The sequence below is a fragment of the Anomaloglossus baeobatrachus genome, chromosome 1 (genome assembly GCF_048569485.1).
Source record: "Anomaloglossus baeobatrachus isolate aAnoBae1 chromosome 1, aAnoBae1.hap1, whole genome shotgun sequence".
NCBI lineage: Eukaryota > Metazoa > Chordata > Amphibia > Anura > Aromobatidae > Anomaloglossus > Anomaloglossus baeobatrachus.
The window spans coordinates 492,888,853-492,908,678 of NC_134353.1; positions in this window are offsets into that span (position 1 = coordinate 492,888,853).

Here is a 19,826-nt window from a genome sequence, read left to right on the forward strand (position 1 = left end):
ATGTATACCAAACTTGTGGCCCAACATGCCACTCAATTGTTAAACTTAACCTTATACATATATACCCGTATAACCAGAAACACCGATAGATCCGTCCGAGAGGCAAACCATCATTCCTAACCCCCCGGCCGTAACCTCCAAACCGGCCCAGAGGACCACCTCGGCCGTGACCACCCGGCCCGAGGTGAGGGGTAACAACGTTCCATCGTTAATTACCCCTACCCAGAACCTGCGGGACCTCCGCCCACAAGTTCCCATCCACTCCGAAGCCACTCCCCTTGAGCGACTTCGTACCAACAAGCCGACTGTCGGTACTCCCAACCTCTCAGACGGACCTATCACCCCGCTGTGACAACAATAAATTAGCAACTCAACCTTGTATTCTCCTTTATTCCTCTTTTTTTTTTTTTTTTTTTTTTTTAAAGTTCTTTTTTTTTTTTTTTTTGAAAACCATCACCTTTTCACCTTTTTATTTTTTTTTTTTTTTTTTTATCATTTTTTTTTTATCATTTTTTTTTTTTTTTTTTTGAACATATACATATAATTATATATCAGGGCGGGCGGGTGGGACACAAAGATCTATCGACGAAAGGGGAGGTAAACAGCACACCCCCCTCTCTTATACCTCTCCCAACACCCCACCCCTTCCTTGCTCCCCCCCAATCCCCTTACAGCTCCCTACTACCAATCCTGTACTCCCACACATCCCCCATCCCATGCAAACCTATTAACCCTTTCCTAACCTTGCACCCTCCCGATCGTCATGGGGTCCATTCACCCCTATGGGGCTCACTGCCCTTCTTTTTGATAAGTGTCCGATAATTACCAATGGAGTTATGATAGATAGACAGCTCCACTATCTCGTAGTGTGTACTATTAGACAACAATCTTAATGCCTCCTGGATGTAACTGTCCTTATCCTGCAAGACAATGCCTCCCCCTTTATCGGCATTGCGAATAACCAGATTGGAATTATTTTTTAGGGATACCAAAGCCATTTTCTCTTCCTTGGACAGGTTAGCCCTAGGAGGGTTTCTATTTTTCTGGAGGGTCTTAAATTCCTCTAACACCAAATCATTGAAGGTTTTGATGTGATGACCAATTGCATAGTATTGGTCATCACATCAAAACCTTCAATGATTTGGTGTTAGAGGAATTTAAGACACTCCAGAAAAATAGAAACCCTCCTAGGGCTAACCTGTCCAAGGAAGAGAAAATGGCTTTGGTATCCCTAAAAAATAATTCCAATCTGGTTATTCGCAATGCCGATAAAGGGGGAGGCATTGTCTTGCAGGATAAGGACAGTTACATCCAGGAGGCATTAAGATTGTTGTCTAATAGTACACACTACGAGATAGTGGAGCTGTCTATCTATCATAACTCCATTGGTAATTATCGGACACTTATCAAAAAGGCTTTAGAGTCAGGGATCCTGAACAAAGATGAATACAAATTTTTGGACATTAAGAATCCAAAAATGGCATTCTACTACCATCTCCCCAAAATCCACAAATGTTTGGTCGACCCCCCTGGGAGACCTATTATCTCAGGAATTGGGTCATTGACTGAGAATCTTGCTGCCTATGTTGACTCGATCATGAGGACGCATGTTATGAATCTTAGAAGTTTTCTGAGAGACTCTCCTCACCTTATTAATGTTCTAAAGGATGTAACGTGGAAAGATTCGTTTCTTTTTCTGACTCTTGACATTGCCTCCCTATATACCAATATTTCACACGTCCTAGGACTTGAATGTTTCAAACAATATTTAGAAGTGGATGACCGGCTACCAGTAGAACAGAAAAAATTCCTTTTGGACAGTATGGAATTCATTTCCAAAAATAACTTTTTTATTTTTCAGGAACACATATATCACCAATGCTGTGGCGTAGCCATGGGCTCTAGGGCAGCTCCTACGTTTGCTAACTTAGTAATGGGACTCTTCGAGACGCAATATATTTATTCTTCTAAATTGTTTAAACATGTAGTGATCTATAAGAGGTATATAGATGACTTATTTATTATTTGGGATAATGTCGAAAATAACTATTTAGGCTTCCTGGAAGAGATAGAGAATAATACCTGGGGTTTGAAATTCTCTCCTACCGTAGATCAAACATCCATTGATTTTTTAGATCTTACCATCTCGCATACTGGTAGTTCCCTCCTTACAAAGACCTTCTTTAAGAAGGTAGATAGCAACGGTTACATTAATTTTGATAGTAACCATTATAAAAAATGGCTGATTAACATCCCCAAAAACCAATACCAAAGGATCAGGAGAAACTGCACGTTAGATAAGGATTTCAAGGACCAGGCTGGGGTCCTAAAAGAAAGATTCCTAGATAAAAACTATCCCCCAACGGTTGTTAGGAAAGCGTACCAAGATGTTAGACATCAGAAACAGAAAGATTATTCTCCTTTAGGAGATAGGGTGGCTGATAGATCAACATTGAATAATGGTTTTACCTCTAATTTCCTGACCACTTATAGCTGTGATGGTGAGACCATTAAGGGAATATTAAGGAAGCACTGGTCCATTTTGCAGAATGACACATACCTCAAGGGAGTCCTTCCTTCCCAACCTGGCGTCACTTTCCGCAGGGCCGCTAACCTGAAAAATCAGCTGGCCCCTAGTAGACTAAGGAGTCCCCCTAATAGAATGGAGATAAATAAACCTATGGGGTCATACAGATGCCTGACTAAGAATTGCCTGTGTTGTAGGTCCATCCAGAATGGAAGGGTTGCCTTTGGATCTGTCCCTGATAAAGATGAATTTGTAATACGAGGACATCTGACATGTCAATCGGATTACATTATTTATTTAATTGAATGTGATTGCAATAAACGGTATATAGGGAAAACCATTCAGGCCCTGCACAATAGAATTAATTCCCACAGACATAACATAAAGGTGGGATACATGATGCATGGACTTTCCCGACACACGACTATTTATCATGATAAAAAAATCGGACTTAAAGTGACTCCAATTGAACAAATACCCCCATATATTCCCAATAGGTTGGATATTTTAAATAAGAAAGAAACTTATTGGATATACAAGTTGAATACTTTAAAACCTCATGGTCTCAACGAGGTCACTGATTTATTTCATTAAATTGGTTTTTTATGTCTGGTCTTTATTGCCTCACCGTGTTTTATGTGGTTTTATAAATACTTTATTACATTTTATTCAATTTATATAATAGGTCGATTTTTATTTTTTCATATTTTTAAAAAGTTTTTTTATGTACATTTTTATTGTGATTTTAGACGGTCTTCCGGTCTCTTCTAGTGTAGGACTTTTCAGTGTTTTTATGTGGTTTTTCCATTAATACAGGTTCCTCCATATATTTCATTTTTTTGATATTGGTTCCATGTATATTTATATATATGTGTATATATATATATATATATATATATATATATATACACTGTTTTGTTTCACATAGGTAGTATATATTTCTCCTTTCTGTGTGTCTACTATGGTTTTGGGCATAGTATTGCTGGATCAACTCTTGATATTGTATGAGGCTACTTATCCTTCACATCACCATACATGCTGGCGTCTTGGACTGATGCCTCTATTGATATGGGTGATTCCGTTAATATATATTATTGTTTTTATGGGGTTCTAGTCTGGATTGTTTGGTTCTCATGTTATTTACACCATATTAGGCATCTGTCTGTTTGTACTGGGACTGGGCTATGGTTCTTAAATAATCACGATGTACAGTTTATTATATATTTGTCTTTATGGACTTATTTCACTGTCTGTTCGGTGTCCTTTTTGCAGCGCAGGCGCATTCAGCTTTTTTCCCACGCTCTTGTCCTCTGGTGAACTTTTGCACTTTGGATCCAGACCTTGACGCATGCGCTTATCAGCGGTTCCCACGCTTCTGTCCTTTGGTGAACCGCAGCTTGAGTTCATCGATCAGAAGCGGTTTCTATATTTTTCTTTCCTAGAAAGCGCTGTCCTACGGGTCCCACACTTCTGCTCTGTGGTGAACCGTAGTCTGAGTTCATCATTGAGTAGCGGTATCCTGATCTTGCTCTCGTAGAATGCGGGTTGATTTCCCTAGTTCTTTCTGCTCATTTTCTTTGGATTAGTGATACACACCTATATAGTGGCGGCATAGATGTATGCCGATTATAGATGTGCACACAGCTCACATAATTAGGAGAGTTCTCCTCCCATCCCCGACACTTGGTTTATACACAGTTGATTCACGTATACATAAATATATGATTGTGCGGTCATACACATATGATTAAAACTGAAGGTTGTAAAAGGTTTCGTTCACATTTTTATTACACTGGGATGTTTATATTATATGTACATTTGGTTTTATGTATTTTTCATTGTTTGCTTTACTGTATAATGTTTTGTATCACCACAATTTATTTACTCTTCCATGTTTTACATTTTTGTGTGTTCTCATGGTTTCCCTAATAATGATATGGAGTACGTCACATTTGACAACGTGGCATCGGTTCCCGCCGTTTTTTTTCTTTTGAGGGATGGCCGGATGACGTCACTGTGATTATATATTGTATGTATCGTCCCAATGGGACAGATTTGATGTTATTTGGTTCCTGATGGTCCTGATGAAGGGGGCAGAAGCTCCGGAAACGCGTCGACCTATATGACAATAAAGTGACATTGATCTGAACATCTGTCTAAGTGATCCGTTGGCGCGGCAAGTGAACACCTTCTCTCCCTTACTTTCTGTCAGCGGCCATGTAGCAGAGCTGAATGGCAGATGACATAGTAAAAACACATCCCTACACATTACACACGCTTGGCAAGTCAATAAATAATAAAAAAAAAAGGGTGCCCAATGCATACGTCACAGAACACATGATCTAAAGGATCGCACACAAAATTGATCAATTTAACATAGACTACTAACGCACGTGTGACAGCAAATGAACGACCTACATGTGATCTCATAAGATCCCGTATGCAACCTGGGCGTGTCACATCGCAAATGCGATTGTACAACTAATTGCAACGTGTAAAGCAGGCTTTAAAGTTTTGATGCTGAAGTTTATAGTCATACAGATAGTGCTGAAGGATTTATAAACAGTACATCTTTGTATAATGCAATAAATAAAATACAGCACAAATGTAATCTTCACATGATATAAAAAGATATATTTTATTATGAATGAAATCATTCTCAGAAGTTATTGATTATCATAAATTAAGACTTCAGCATCAGTCATTGTGTCATTAGAGTATCTCTTGAAGGGGGTGAATCCACATTTTCTCCGTATATAGGCTGCACATTTGGGAAGAGGTACGAGGGTGAATAGTAGGGAGATGGAAGGACGAGCTCCTCTGGATGGATGTATGCTGCTGTCTGTAAAGCAAAAGGAAACATATGAAGTCAACATTAAAAACAAGAACTTTCTGCATATAAAAGGGTTTCTAAAGGAATAGAAAAAATACATACCTAAAGGAAATATTACAAATAAATTCCTAAATAATTTTAATTAGTAAATCAAAATGGTTTTGTCTAGAGAGATAATCACTATATCTACCATATACATAGAGAACTCCTTTGTACACTGACAGAAACCTGTCCTAAAATATTAGAAGAGCTGCCTCTGAGCATGTGCAGTAGAAGCTCCTCCCCTTCTTTTCATGTGTAGGAAGATGTGCTACAAGTGGATATTTGGATGCTACTGGAAACCCCACATTGCTGTCTATCATGTCTATCTGATCTAATACTGTAGCTAACAGGAGTGCTGAGGTAAGAAGAGGCTGCTCACACTGCTGTCTACTATATCTGATCTAATACTGGAGATACCATGGATGCTAAGGTAAGAATAAGCTGCTCACACTGCTGTCTACCATGTCTATCTGACCCAATACTGTAGATAACAGAAGTGCTGAGGTAAGAAGAGGCTGCTCAGTGAGTGCTCACACTGCTGTTCACCATATCTATCTGATCTAATACTGTAGATAACAGAAGTGCTGAGGTAAGAAGAAGCTGCTCACACACCTGTCACTCAGCGTGGGGGTGTGTCACACTGCACCCAATCACAGCAGCCAGTGGGCGTGTCTATACTGTTTATTTCTAATAAATGATTTTTTCGTGTGTGTGTGTTTATTTACTGTAATTTACAGATTAATCATGGAAGGTTTCTCCGGGAGACGCCTGACATGATTAATCTAGGACTTATTGGCAGCTATGGGCTGCCAATAACTCCTTATTACCCCGATTTGCCAACGCATCAGGGCAAATCGGGAAGAGCCGGGTACAGTCCCAGAACTGTCGCATCTAATGTATGCGGCAATTCTGGGCGGCTGTTGGCTGATATTGTTAGGCTGGGGGGCTCCGCATAACGTGGAGCTCCCCATCCTGAGAATACCAGCCTTCAGCCGTATGGCTTTATCTGGCTGGTTTTAAAATTGGGGGGGGACCGCACGCCGTTTTTTTTAATTATTTAATTATTTATTTCACTGCACAGTATAGACACGCCCACCGGCTGCTATGATTGGGTGCAGTGTGACACCTGTCACCCAGCGTGGGGGCGTGTCTCACTGTAACCAATCATAGGCGCCGGTGGGCGGGGAAAGCAGGGAATACGAGATTGTTTAATGGGCGGCCGGCTTTTTCAAAATAGTAAAAGCCGCCGGAGCAGTGTGAATGCTGTGCAGCGCCGCGCCGGGGATCGGGGATCAGTGAGTATGAGAGAGGGGGGAGAGGGATAGACTGACATGGACAGAGAGTGAGGGACAGAGATAGTCACTGACTAACAGAGATTACTGAATGACAGACATTGTGAGGCGCTTCAGAACGCAGCTTTTCAGCTGCGCACTGAAGCGGACCTTTTTTAAGCTGCGGTGCAGAGCGCACACCTGCGCACATAGCATCAGACACCAAAATCATATGAGGGATGTTACACATTACAATTGATTAGGTTCGTGCAACAAAACGCTCAATTCTAGACAAAGATACGATGTGTTTGCGATCAACGGTTTTGCGTTCAATCCTGATCACACGTAGATGTCACACGCAGATACCTCACAAACTATGCCGGATGTGCGTGACTTACAACTTGACCCCAACGACGGATTGTGAGATATATTGAAGCGTGTGTAGCGGGCTTAAGGCCATGTTCACAGATTAAAGCATTTTTCAGGATTTAGGCATGGAACACATAGATAATTTACCAATATTCTGCATCTAATGCATGTGAATAGGTATTTTCTACACTATTTTATACATATATTTTATTCTCAAAATTGACAGCATGTTCATAATTTTAAACCAAAACAGGAAATAGAACTCCATATTCAGCAATCATTAAAGATGGCAAACCTCACCATTTCAGAACTAACAACCAAAAAATTGAGTTTGCATAAAGATCAATCAATGTCAAAAAAAGTTTTATATAATTTCAATATTTTTATTTCATCATATATGTATATACACTACAATAAATATTACAAAAATAGATTTATTCATAAAGTGCTGGTACTCACAGATTTAAAACACCCTACCCCATAAAACCATAAAAAACACAGATTATTGCACAATTATAAAGACCACTGGGTGCATAAAGGGTTAACAAACCTGCTAACCATACCACTGCTTCAATATTATAAAGTGTCAATGCAGTATCAAATAAGGTGGCTGGCCCTAAATAAACAGGAATCCAACACCTAGATATGGAGCCAGGTACAAATCATTTGCACCGCCAGTGTATCAAACCTGGCTGTATGTTCAAAGTATTTCACAGGGATGGACATATACAGTTAGGTCCAGAAATATTTGGACAGTGACACAATTTTCGCGAGTTGGGCTCTGCATGCCACCACATTGGATTTGAAATGAAACCTCTACAACAGAATTCAAGTGCAGATTGTAACGTTTAATTTGAAGGTTTGAACAAAAATATCTGATAGAAATTGTAGGAATTGTACACATTTCTTTACAAACACTCCACATTTTAGGAGGTCAAAAGTAATTGGACAAATAAACCAAACCCAAACAAAATATTTTTATTTTCAATATTTTGTTGCGAATCCTTTGGAGGCAATCACTGCCTTAAGTCTGGAACCCATGGACATCACCAAACGCTGGGTTTCCTCCTCCTTAATGCTTTGCCAGGCCTTTACAGCCGCAGCCTTCAGGTCTTGCTTGTTTGTGGGTCTTTCCGTCTTAAGTCTGGATTTGAGCAAGTGAAATGCATGCTCAATTGGGTTAAGATCTGGTGATTGACTTGGCCATTGCAGAATGTTCCACTTTTTTGCACTCATGAACTCCTGGGTAGCTTTGGCTGTATGCTTGGGGTCATTGTCCATCTGTACTATGAAGCGCCGTCCGATCAACTTTGCGGCATTTGGCTGAATCTGGGCTGAAAGTATATCCCGGTACACTTCAGAATTCATCCGGCTACTCTTGTCTGCTGTTATGTCATCAATAAACACAAGTGACCCAGTGCCATTGAAAGCCATGCATGCCCATGCCATCACGTTGCCTCCACCATGTTTTACAGAGGATGTGGTGTGCCTTGGATCATGTGCCGTTCCCTTTCTTCTCCAAACTTTTTTCTTCCCATCATTCTGGTACAGGTTGATCTTTGTCTCATCTGTCCATAGAATACTTTTCCAGAACTGAGCTGGCTTCATGAGGTGTTTTTCAGCAAATTTAACTCTGGCCTGTCTATTTTTGGAATTGATGAATGGTTTGCATCTAGATGTGAACCCTTTGTATTTACTTTCATGGAGTCTTCTCTTTACTGTTGACTTAGAGACAGATACACCTACTTCACTGAGAGTGTTCTGGACTTCAATTGATGTTGTGAACGGGTTCTTCTTCACCAAAGAAAGTATGCGGCGATCATCCACCACTGTTGTCATCCGTGGACGCCCAGGCCTTTTTGAGTTCCCAAGCTCACCAGTCAATTCCTTTTTTCTCAGAATGTCCCGACTGTTGATTTTGCTACTCCAAGCATGTCTGCTATCTCTCTGATGGATTTTTTCTTTTTTTCAGCCTCAGGATGTCCTGCTTCACCTCAATTGAGAGTTCCTTAGACCGCATGTTGTCTGGTCACAGCAACAGCTTCCAAATGCAAAACCACACACCTGTAATCAACCCCAGACCTTTTAACTACTTCATTGATTACAGGTTAACGGGGGAGACGCCTTCAGAGTTAATTGCAGCCCTTAGAGTCCCTTGTCCAATTACTTTTGGTCCCTTTAAAAAGAGGAGGCTATGCATTACAGAGCTATGATTCCTAAACCCTTTCTCCGATTTGGATGTGAAAACTCTCATATTGCAGCTGGGAGTGTGCACTTTCAGCCCATATTATATATATATATATATATATATATATATATATATATATATATATATATATATATATATATATATAATTGTATTTCTGAACATGTTTGTGTAAACAGCTAAAATAACAAAACTTGTGTCACTGTCCAAATATTTCTGGACCTAACTGTACCTTTAAGGCAATCTGTTGGCACAAAACAGGGTTATTGAGCACGACCAGCGACCAGTGAGCTAGTGAAAAGTTAGCACGTGAGTCAATAAGCAAACCCAGCAGTCAGGCCACACTGCCCAGCACCTCGACGTGCGTTTTGCTTCCGCTTCGTCAGGAGGTGCTGGGGTAGTCGCATGGTCACTCTTTTATATGATAAGAAGCCCACCTGAAGTCCTTCTTGGCGCGCGCCGCACGGCGGAAGTCGCGTCATCCACCGCAGCCGGCGTCCCAGAAGACGCCGTGCGCATGCACAGTAAGCATCTCCCAATTGGGCGCCGGCTGCGGAGGAGAGACGGCCCCCGACACGCAGAGCGCGCTCTGACCTCAGTCTGACCAGTAGCCATTTTAGAAAAGGGCAAAAGTGATGGCAATATGAAATAACAATACAAATCGTATAGACCCAGACAGCCTGACATATAATAGCAATGAATCATATAGCAAACATGGGTATACATAGGAGTAAAATTTGAATATGTCACAGTAAAGATGTAAGTGCACACATAACACATAGCACGTGTATATCAAGCCATATAGGCAACCCACTCTTCAATAATACTGACACCTAGAGGACAAACCTGTTCCTCACATCTAACATATCAATGTGAGATTCCAACACATACAGTTAGGTCCAGAAATATTTGGACAGTGACACAAGTTTTGTTATTTTAGCTGTTTACAAAAACATGTTCAGAAATACAATTATATATATAATATGGGCTGAAAGTGCACACTCCCAGCTGCAATATGAGAGTTTTCACATCCAAATCGGAGAAAGGGTTTAGGAATCATAGCTCTGTAATGCATAGCCTCCTCTTTTTAAAGGGACCAAAAGTAATTGGACAAGGGACTCTAAGGGCTGCAATTAACTCTGAAGGCGTCTCCCTCGTTAACCTGTAATCAATGAAGTAGTTAAAAGGTCTGGGGTTGATTACAGGTGTGTGGTTTTGCATTTGGAAGCTGTTGCTGTGACCAGACAACATGCGGTCTAAGGAACTCTCAATTGAGGTGAAGCAGAACATCCTGAGGCTGAAAAAAAAGAAAAAATCCATCAGAGAGATAGCAGACATACTTGGAGTAGCAAAATCAACAGTCGGGTACATTCTGAGAAAAAAGGAATTGACTGGTGAGCTTGGGAACTCAAAAAGGCCTGGGCGTCCACAGATGACAACAGTGGTGGATGATCGCCGCATACTTTCTTTGGTGAAGAAGAACCCGTTCACAACATCAACTGAAGTCCAGAACACTCTCAGTGAAGTAGGTGTATCTGTCTCTAAGTCAACAGTAAAGAGAAGACTCCATGAAAGTGAATACAAAGGGTTCACATCTAGATGCAAACCATTCATCAATTCCAAAAATAGACAGGCCAGAGTTAAATTTGCTGAAAAACACCTCATGAAGCCAGCTCAGTTCTGGAAAAGTATTCTATGGACAGATGAGACAAAGATCAACCTGTACCAGAATGATGGGAAGAAAAAAGTTTGGAGAAGAAAGGGAACGGCACATGATCCAAGGCACACCACATCCTCTGTAAAACATGGTGGAGGCAACGTGATGGCATGGGCATGCATGGCTTTCAATGGCACTGGGTCACTTGTGTTTATTGATGACATAACAGCAGACAAGAGTAGCCGGATGAATTCTGAAGTGTACCGGGATATACTTTCAGCCCAGATTCAGCCAAATGCCACAAAGTTGATCGGACGGCGCTTCATAGTACAGATGGACAATGACCCCAAGCATACAGCCAAAGCTACCCAGGAGTTCATGAGTGCAAAAAAGTGGAACATTCTGCAATGGCCAAGTCAATCACCAGATCTTAACCCAATTGAGCATGCATTTCACTTGCTCAAATCCAGACTTAAGACGGAAAGACCCACAAACAAGCAAGACCTGAAGGCTGCGGCTGTAAAGGCCTGACAAAGCATTAAGAAGGAGGAAACCCAGTGTTTGGTGATGTCCATGGGTTCCAGACTTAAGGCAGTGATTGCCTCCAAAGGATTTGCAACAAAATATTGAAAATAAAAATATTTTGTTTGGGTTTGGTTTATTTGTCCAATTACTTTTGACCTCCTAAAATGTGGAGTGTTTGTAAAGAAATGTGTACAATTCCTACAATTTCTATCAGATATTTTTGTTCAAACCTTCAAATTAAACGTTACAATCTGCACTTGAATTCTGTTGTAGAGGTTTAATTTCAAATCCAATGTGGTGGCATGCAGAGCCCAACTCGCGAAAATTGTGTCACTGTCCAAATATTTCTGGACCTAACTGTATTTGCATGAAGAAAATGGTTTATTTTACCATATTTAATACAAAAATATTATCATCAATATCCTCAAAAGTGTCTTCATTTAAGTAGGGAGGTTCTTCAAACGGGCATGTCATTTATGGTCCATAACATGATTTATATGAAAATATGGACTCCATCTTATCCACCAGGATTTTATTGTTATATTGTACAGTCAGGAAATTCTATGCAAAAGAAAGAAGTTTTTGAAAAGTAAGAAAGTGACCTTAAAAACACATAAAAGGTGAAACATTGGTGACTGCATCAGAGAAAAAAATATATATATATTTTTATTTTTATACCCTCAAAATTTCCATAAAATTTTAATATCTTAATATTTTAATTTACTCAGCCTTATAAACTTCAAATTTTTAATAATGAACACCAAACCAAAAGGATCTAGCCGAGAAGACGGCGGGGACACAGCGGGACAAAAAACCTCCACATAAAGGGAGGATGGGAGGGGGTTTCAAAGGGACAGTGTATAGAGGAGAACCAAAAGAAGAGACAAAGGGAGGGGAGGCCAAAAAAGCCAAGAGGACCACCTTATCTATTTTACAATAAAGGCTTAAAAGAAATAAAATCGTTCAAACCCTTTGGCTTTTCCGTCTCTAATATGGTGATCCACTTGACCTCCCTCTGTGCCAAAACCCTCCTAGGATCACCACCCCTGGGGCTCAGATATATCCTATCTATGCCATGGAATTTGAGCAGGCGGCAATTACAATTGTGCCTGTCCTTAAAGTGCTTTGGGATGTTTTTAAGCATCTCTAACTCCTCAGGTTTCACAATAGTAGCTGCTTTTTTGATATCTCTAATATGCTCAAGAATCCTCACCCTGAGCTCGCGGGAAGTCAGGCCCACATAAATGAGTCCGCATGGGCATTTAGCCCAATAGATTATATGCGTAGTTCTGCAGTTAATATTGTGTACAATTTTAGATTCTTTGTTATAGGCAGAAATATGGAATGTGAATACTCTTTCCATTTGTGAGCAGGCCCCACAATCCCCGCAGCAGAAAGAACCCCATCTTGGTCCCCTGGATTTCTCCAGGAAATTAGAGGGGGGTGGTGTATAGTGACTCTTAACCATCATCTCCTTTAGAGTCTTTGACCTCCGTGGTGTTATAGATGGTCTATCGGTAAGGACAGACCTTAAATCACTGTCAGATAATAATATGGGCCAGTATCGCCAAATCACCTCCTTCATTTCAAACCAGTGAGAATAGTAAGGTGTAATAAGCCTCACTTGGTCATCAGGTGTCTTGACCACTGATCTCAAGAGATCCTCTCTGGGCGTAGGCCTGGCCCTAGCATATCCACGTTGGATTATCTTGTCTGCATAATATCTCTTCTTAAACCTCCTTTTTAATTCCAAAGCCTGTCCCTCAAAAAGATTGGTATCTGAGTATATGCGGGTGGCCCTAAGGAACTGACCTGCTGGGACTGAGTTTATGACCTGTGGTGGATGGGATGATCTGGCACTCAGCAAGGAGTTAACAGCGGTGCCCTTTCTATAGATGTCCGTCTTAATGGAACCCCCCTCACTCTCCTCAATTTTGATGTCCAAAAAATCAATGGCATCCGCACTGCAATGAGAAGTCAGTTGGATATTAGAAGCATTATCATTCAAGGATGACAAAAACACGTCAAGTTTCTCCCGCTCACCCTGCCAGATAGCAAAGATGTCATCAATATACCTCACCCACATTATCACTGTTCCACAGTCCTCTTCAGGGAATTGTATCAGGCGTTCCCAATACCCCAGGAAGAGGCACGCATACGAGGGCACACAAGACACCCCCATAGCAGTACCCCTCTCCTGGAGATAGTACCACCACCTGAAGAGAAAATAATTATGGGTGAGGATAAATCTGAGCAAGGTGAGCAGGAGATTGAACAGTTCCTTATCCAAAGAGGTGGTGGCCAAGAAAAACTCCACTGCCCTTATTCCATCTGCATGGGAAATAGACATATAAAGGGATTCCACGTCTGCAGTTAGCATTATGGTATCATCATCAAGATGTAAATCCTGCAGGTGGACCAAGAAATCAGTGGAGTCCCTAATGTATGAGGCAAGATCAAACATCAAGGGCTTAAGGTAGTAGTCTAAAAAATTGCAGACAGGTTCACAGAGACCATTAATGCCCGAGACAATCGGTCTGCCTGGGGGATTCTCAATATCCTTATGGACCTTCGGTAAGAAGTATAGAGTCGGCGTTGTATGGAACTGATTGATCAGTCCCTCCAACACTGATTGTGGTATAATCCTCTCATCGAAGGCCTTTTTCAGAATTTTCTCTAATTCTCTTGGATACACCTACCTATGAAGTTCAAAGCTCAATGAGGTTACAAAACCAATTTAGTGCTTTAATAAGTCAGTAAAAAGTAGTTAGGAGGGTTCAAATCAAGAAATTGATAAGGGGGCCCATACTTTTACACCAGTCAAATTTTGTTTAAATGTGGATTGCACATTTTCTGTTAGTACAATAAACCTCATTTCAATCCAGAAATATTACTCAGTCCATCAGTTATTAGATATATGAAACTGAAATAGCTGCTGCAAAAACCCAAATTGTTATAAAGAAAAAAGGTTAACATTAATAGGGGTGCCCAAACTTTTTCATATGACTGCATATTTTCCCATAGATCCGTTGACAATTCTTTTGCTTTCCCCGTGATTCACATTCCAGAAATGTCATTGGCTGGATGAAAGATGCAACAGTCTGTCTGGATCCCAGAATCTCACTCAGCTTTTATGTACACACACTGATTACAAGTAAACAGATCACAGGTGAGGATGTTACCTGTATTAGCCATTCAAACCCATTTGTGTCAACTTCTGTGCATGTTATTAGGCCAAAATCACCAGGGTATGTGAACTTTTGTTCAGGGTCATTTGGATGTTTTTGGTTGTCATTATGATTTAAAAATAGAAAATACAGTAGTTTGACAATAAATGGCTTCACCCAACCACTAACCATGAGTGGAAAAAAAGATTTTGCACTATCATTCATATTCTCTAAGTAAAGGCCAAGAAAGCAAAAAATCTTCCGGGGTTTGTAAACTTTTGAACGCAACTGTATGCTTATGGCGCTGTTGAGTTCAGCTGGTTCAGAAATCACTGTCTATACTCGAATCATGAGTGTTGCAAGTGTGAAACCGATCAAACTGTCTAATGCCAGCATAACAGTATATTACACTATAATAAGACTCATGCTTGCAGTTACTCCAAATAAATCAGTTATGCAGAAATACAATTTATGTTAGGATATTTGGTAAAGAATCATTCATTAAAAATGCAATATAAGCAATGGCATATTTTGTACTCACAGATGCAAATATAATACATATTTACAATGGCTTCATGTATTACACATTAGACATTTTTCTTGTTTTCTCCAATTAATGATTATAGTTTGAAAAAAATTATACTGGAAATGAAAATGGATGCCAAGCCTCAATGATCCTCTATAGCACAAATCATAGACAGCAATAGCATAAAGTATTATTGTGACCGTGACGAAGAGGCGGAAGGCACTCACCAAGTTGCTCGGTAAAAAGCTGTTTATTTGACCTTCAGGTCAGGGGGAATGGCGTGAGGGAGGGGGAAATCACACCTGAAGGTCAAATAAACAGCTTTTTACAGAGCAACTTGGTGAGTGCCTTCCGCCTCTTTGTCACGGCTATTATGGACTGTTTTCTGATGGAAAGAGCACCGCTTCTATTGCTCTATGGATACAATGCCATATAGTGCGGTCACAAGTTTGGATCGGGTTGATTGGGCGGCTTGCTCACTGAATAGTGCCAAGTGATTCCTTCTTTTTTTTGTGCTTAAGTATTATTGTGATGCCCTGGCCTATCAGGTCATCACAGGGTATTGTGCAATCTGCCCTTCTGTGCAATATCCACCTCCAGTGGCGTAACTAGAGTTTGATGGGCCCTGGTGCAAAATTTGGACCGGGGCCCCCCTCCATGTACACCGACACTTAGGGTACGGGATAATGATACTGACACTCAGGGTACATGATAATCATGCTTACACTTGGCTTTTACCCACAGCACCCAGGTTTCCCATGATCTGAAATCCCTCAATCAGCACCCAGCTTTCACATGATCTGATAATCATCTTGTCCTAGGCACCCCCATGCTCTGCTATACATCTTTCCCTCAGAACCCAGCTTTCCCATATCAGAGGGTGGGAAAGCTGGGTTCTGAGAGAAGATGTATAGCAGAGCATGGGAAAGCTGGGTGTTGAGAGAAAGAGCCTTTTTACCTCAGCACCAATCATTTCCATCCCATGCTTGTATCTTTGTCCCCCCTAGTATATAGGTCTCCAAATACTATAATGGCCCCCACATAGCTTTCCATATAGTATAAAGGGTCCCACATAACCCTTAATATATTAGAAGGCACCCCCACAGTCCTCCATGTATTATAATGCATTTCCCATAGTTCTCCATGTATTATAATTCATCCCATAGTCCTCCATATATTATACTGCACCACATAGTCCTCCATATATTATAATGCACCCCCATAGTCCTCCATGTATTATAATTCACCCCATAGTTCTCCATATTTTATACTACACCACATAGCCTTCCATATATTATACTGCACCACACAGTCCTCCATGTTTTATAATGCACCCACATAGTCCTTGTATAAGGTAGCCTCCATAGTCCTCCATATTATAATGTAGCCCCCATAGTCCTATATGTATTATAATGCAGCCCCATAAATCTTCATATTGTATTATGCAGCCCCATACTCCTCCATGTATAATGCACCCCTATATTCCATGTATAAGGTGTCCTTCATTTTGTATTATGAAGCCCCATACTCCCCCATGTATAGTGCTCCCCTAGTCCATGTATAAAGTGTTCTTCATGTTGTATAATGCATCCCCATAGACCTCCATGTATAATACACCCCTACAGTCCATGTATAAGGTGTCCTTCATGTTTATTATGCAGTCCCATAGACCTCCATGTATTATGCAGCCAGTACCCCCAGGGCCTCCATGTGTCATGCAGCCAGCCCCCCAGGGCCTCTATGTGTCATGCAGCCAGCCCCCCCAGAGCCTCCATGTGTCATGCAGCCAGCCCCCTCTCCAGGGCCTCCATATGTCATGCAGCCAGCCCCCCCAAGGGCCTCTATGTGTCATGCAGCCAGCCCCCCCAGGGCCTCCATGTGTCATGCAGCCAGCCTCCTCCCCAGGGCCTTCATGTGTCATGCAGCCAGCCACCCCAAGGGCCTCTATGTGTCATGTAGCCAGCCCCCCCAGGGCCTCTATGTGTTATGAAGCCAGTCCCCCCCAGGGCCTCCATGTGTCATGCAGCCAGTCCCCCCAGGGCCTCTATGTGTCATGCAGCCAGCCCCCCCAGGGCCTCCATGTGTCATGCAGGCAGCCACCCCCCACTGCCTTCATGTGTCATGCAGCCAGCCCCCCAGGGCCTCTATGTGTCATGCAGCCAGCCCCCCCAGGGCCTCTATGTGTCATGCAGCCAGCCCCCCCAGGGCCTCTATGTGTCATGCAGCCAGCCCCCCAGGGCCTCTATGTGTCATGCAGCCAGCCCCCCCAGGGCCTCTATGTGTCATGCAGCCAGCACCCCCAGGGCCTCCATGTGTCATGCAGCCAGCCCCCCCAGGGCCTCTATGTGTCATGCAGCCAGCCCCCCCAGGGCCTCTATGTGTCATGCAGCCAGCCCCCCAGGGCCTCTATGTGTCATGCAGCCAGCCCCCCAGGGCCTCTATGTGTCATGCAGCCAGCCCCCCCAGGGCCTCTATGTGTCATGCAGCCAGTCCCCCCAGGGCCTCTATGTGTCATGCAGCCAGCCCCCCCAGGGCCTCCATGTGTCATGCAGCCAGCCCCCCCAGGGCCTCCATGTGTCATGCAGCCATCCCCCTCCCCAGGGCCTCCATATGTCATGCAGCCAGCCCCCCCCAAGGGCCTCTATGTGTCATGCAGCCAGCCCCCCAGGGCCTCCATGTGTCATGCAGCCAGCCTCCCCCCCAGGGCCTCCATGTGTCATGCAGCCAGCCCCCCCAAGGGCCTCTATGTGTCATGTAGCCAGCCCCCCCAGGGCCTCTATGTGTTATGCAGCCAGCCCCCCCAGGGCCTCCATGTGTCATGCAGCCAGTCCCCCCAGGGCCTCTATGTGTCATGCAGCCAGCCCCCCCCTAGGGCCTCCATGTGTCATGCAGCCATCCCCCCCAGGGACCTCTATGTGTCGTGCAGCCAGCCCCCCCCAGGGCCTCCATGTGTCATGCAGCCAGCCTCCCCCCAGGGCCTTCATGTGTCATGCAGCAAGCCTCCCCCCAACAGGGCCTTTGTGACGCCCTGGACTAGCCAGGTAGTCACAGGTAGACCTCCTGCACAAACACCAGCCCCTAATAAGGTGAAAGCAGCCAACCTACAAACCCTTGTCACCTGTCTCAGTGTTCTATGGTCACACCAGGGGGCGGAGCCAGGGGTTGGCCATGCCCACCGAGGAGTCCGCAGGGCCTGAGACAGGAAACAAACAGTCAGTTCAAGTTGAGTAGTCAGTGCAGTCAGTCAGTACTGTGGTGTGGAGTTCAAGTGCAGCAGGCCTGTGGCGTCAGGTTTGCAGCAATAACACTGACCGGTGCCGAGGTCGTAGCCTTGGTACCGTGGCAAGGAGGAAGACGGTGGTTGCCGCCTGCAGGAGCCGGGAAGACGGCTGGTGGAACTGTAAGGGACAGGGACAGGGTAGTGGCCCGCGGGTACCGAACCGGGGAGCCAACTGGAAACTGGAGCACCAGGAGGGGTACTCAGACCCAGAACGAGGTCCAGAAGCCAATGGACCATGTCGAATTCACTGAATGAGGTCTGGACCTTAAGTCCTTTCCCGTCCCAAGACCCGAAAGACGGCAACAGCCCACCGAAGAGGATAGAAAGCCACCGCACAGGCAGAGAGATTCCACGGGCCAGCGCCTGCAGGCAAACGGGTTCCCCGACACACATCAAACCGGGGAGCGGACTACCGTTGCTGAAGCATAGGCAGTCAAGTTCTACCACAGAGGTGCAGGAGAAAGGCGGGAGCCACCAACCTGAGAAAGGGGCAAAGCGCAGCTGGCTGCGGGCACCGACCACCATCCTTTTTGGTTTACCAGAGACTCCGATCTATCTGTCATAGTGAGTACAACAGTGCCCTTGGGCCGCGCACCGCACCACTCCATCTTGCCCGCACCTCACAACCACCGGGCCCCGGAACCATCACCCCCTGCCCACGGAGGGGTCAACACCAGGCTGCATAACACCGTCCCCGGGAGCCTAGTTAACAGCAGCAGTGGTGTCCACATTCACCACAACTCGTGGGTGGCGTCACGAACTTACACCCTTAAACTCCACGGCCTCGGCCATGAACCTTCCCCACCGAAATCCCTAAACGTAGCGCCACTCCCTTTCAGAGAGACGTGACCCCCGGGTCCGGGAGGAGCTCGAGCCACCCACCGACGAGCACGGACCCCCCCAGGGCCTCCATGTGTCATGCAGCCAGCCCCCCCAGGGCCTCTATGTGTCATGCAGCCAGCCGCCCCCCCCCCCCCCCTCAGGGCCTCTACGTGTCATGCAGCCAGCAAAATAAGAAAAACAAGTATCTCTCTTCTCCTTTCAACCCCTGCGACCACGGTAGTTATGCCCCTGCCCCATATGTCACATACCCTGCTCCCCATACAGCCTGCACCCCCCATAGCACACACACTACACCCCCATATGTCACACAGCCTGCCCCACATATCTCACCCTGCCTGTACCCCAACTTACCCCGCCGCTCAAACACTCTGCACCCCTTCACATCCTTCTGTCACAGTCTGCAGCCCCCTCCCCCTCATGTCCCCTTTTTTCTCATTACCAGTCATATGTCCAAATCTCCTTCAGGAATCAGTATGCTTACTGCCCGGCGGCAAACCTGTGTCTCCTTCTACACAGTCACATGGGAATGACATCATCGCAAGTATTGGCAGGATGGATTCCGTCTTCTAGGCAGGAGAAA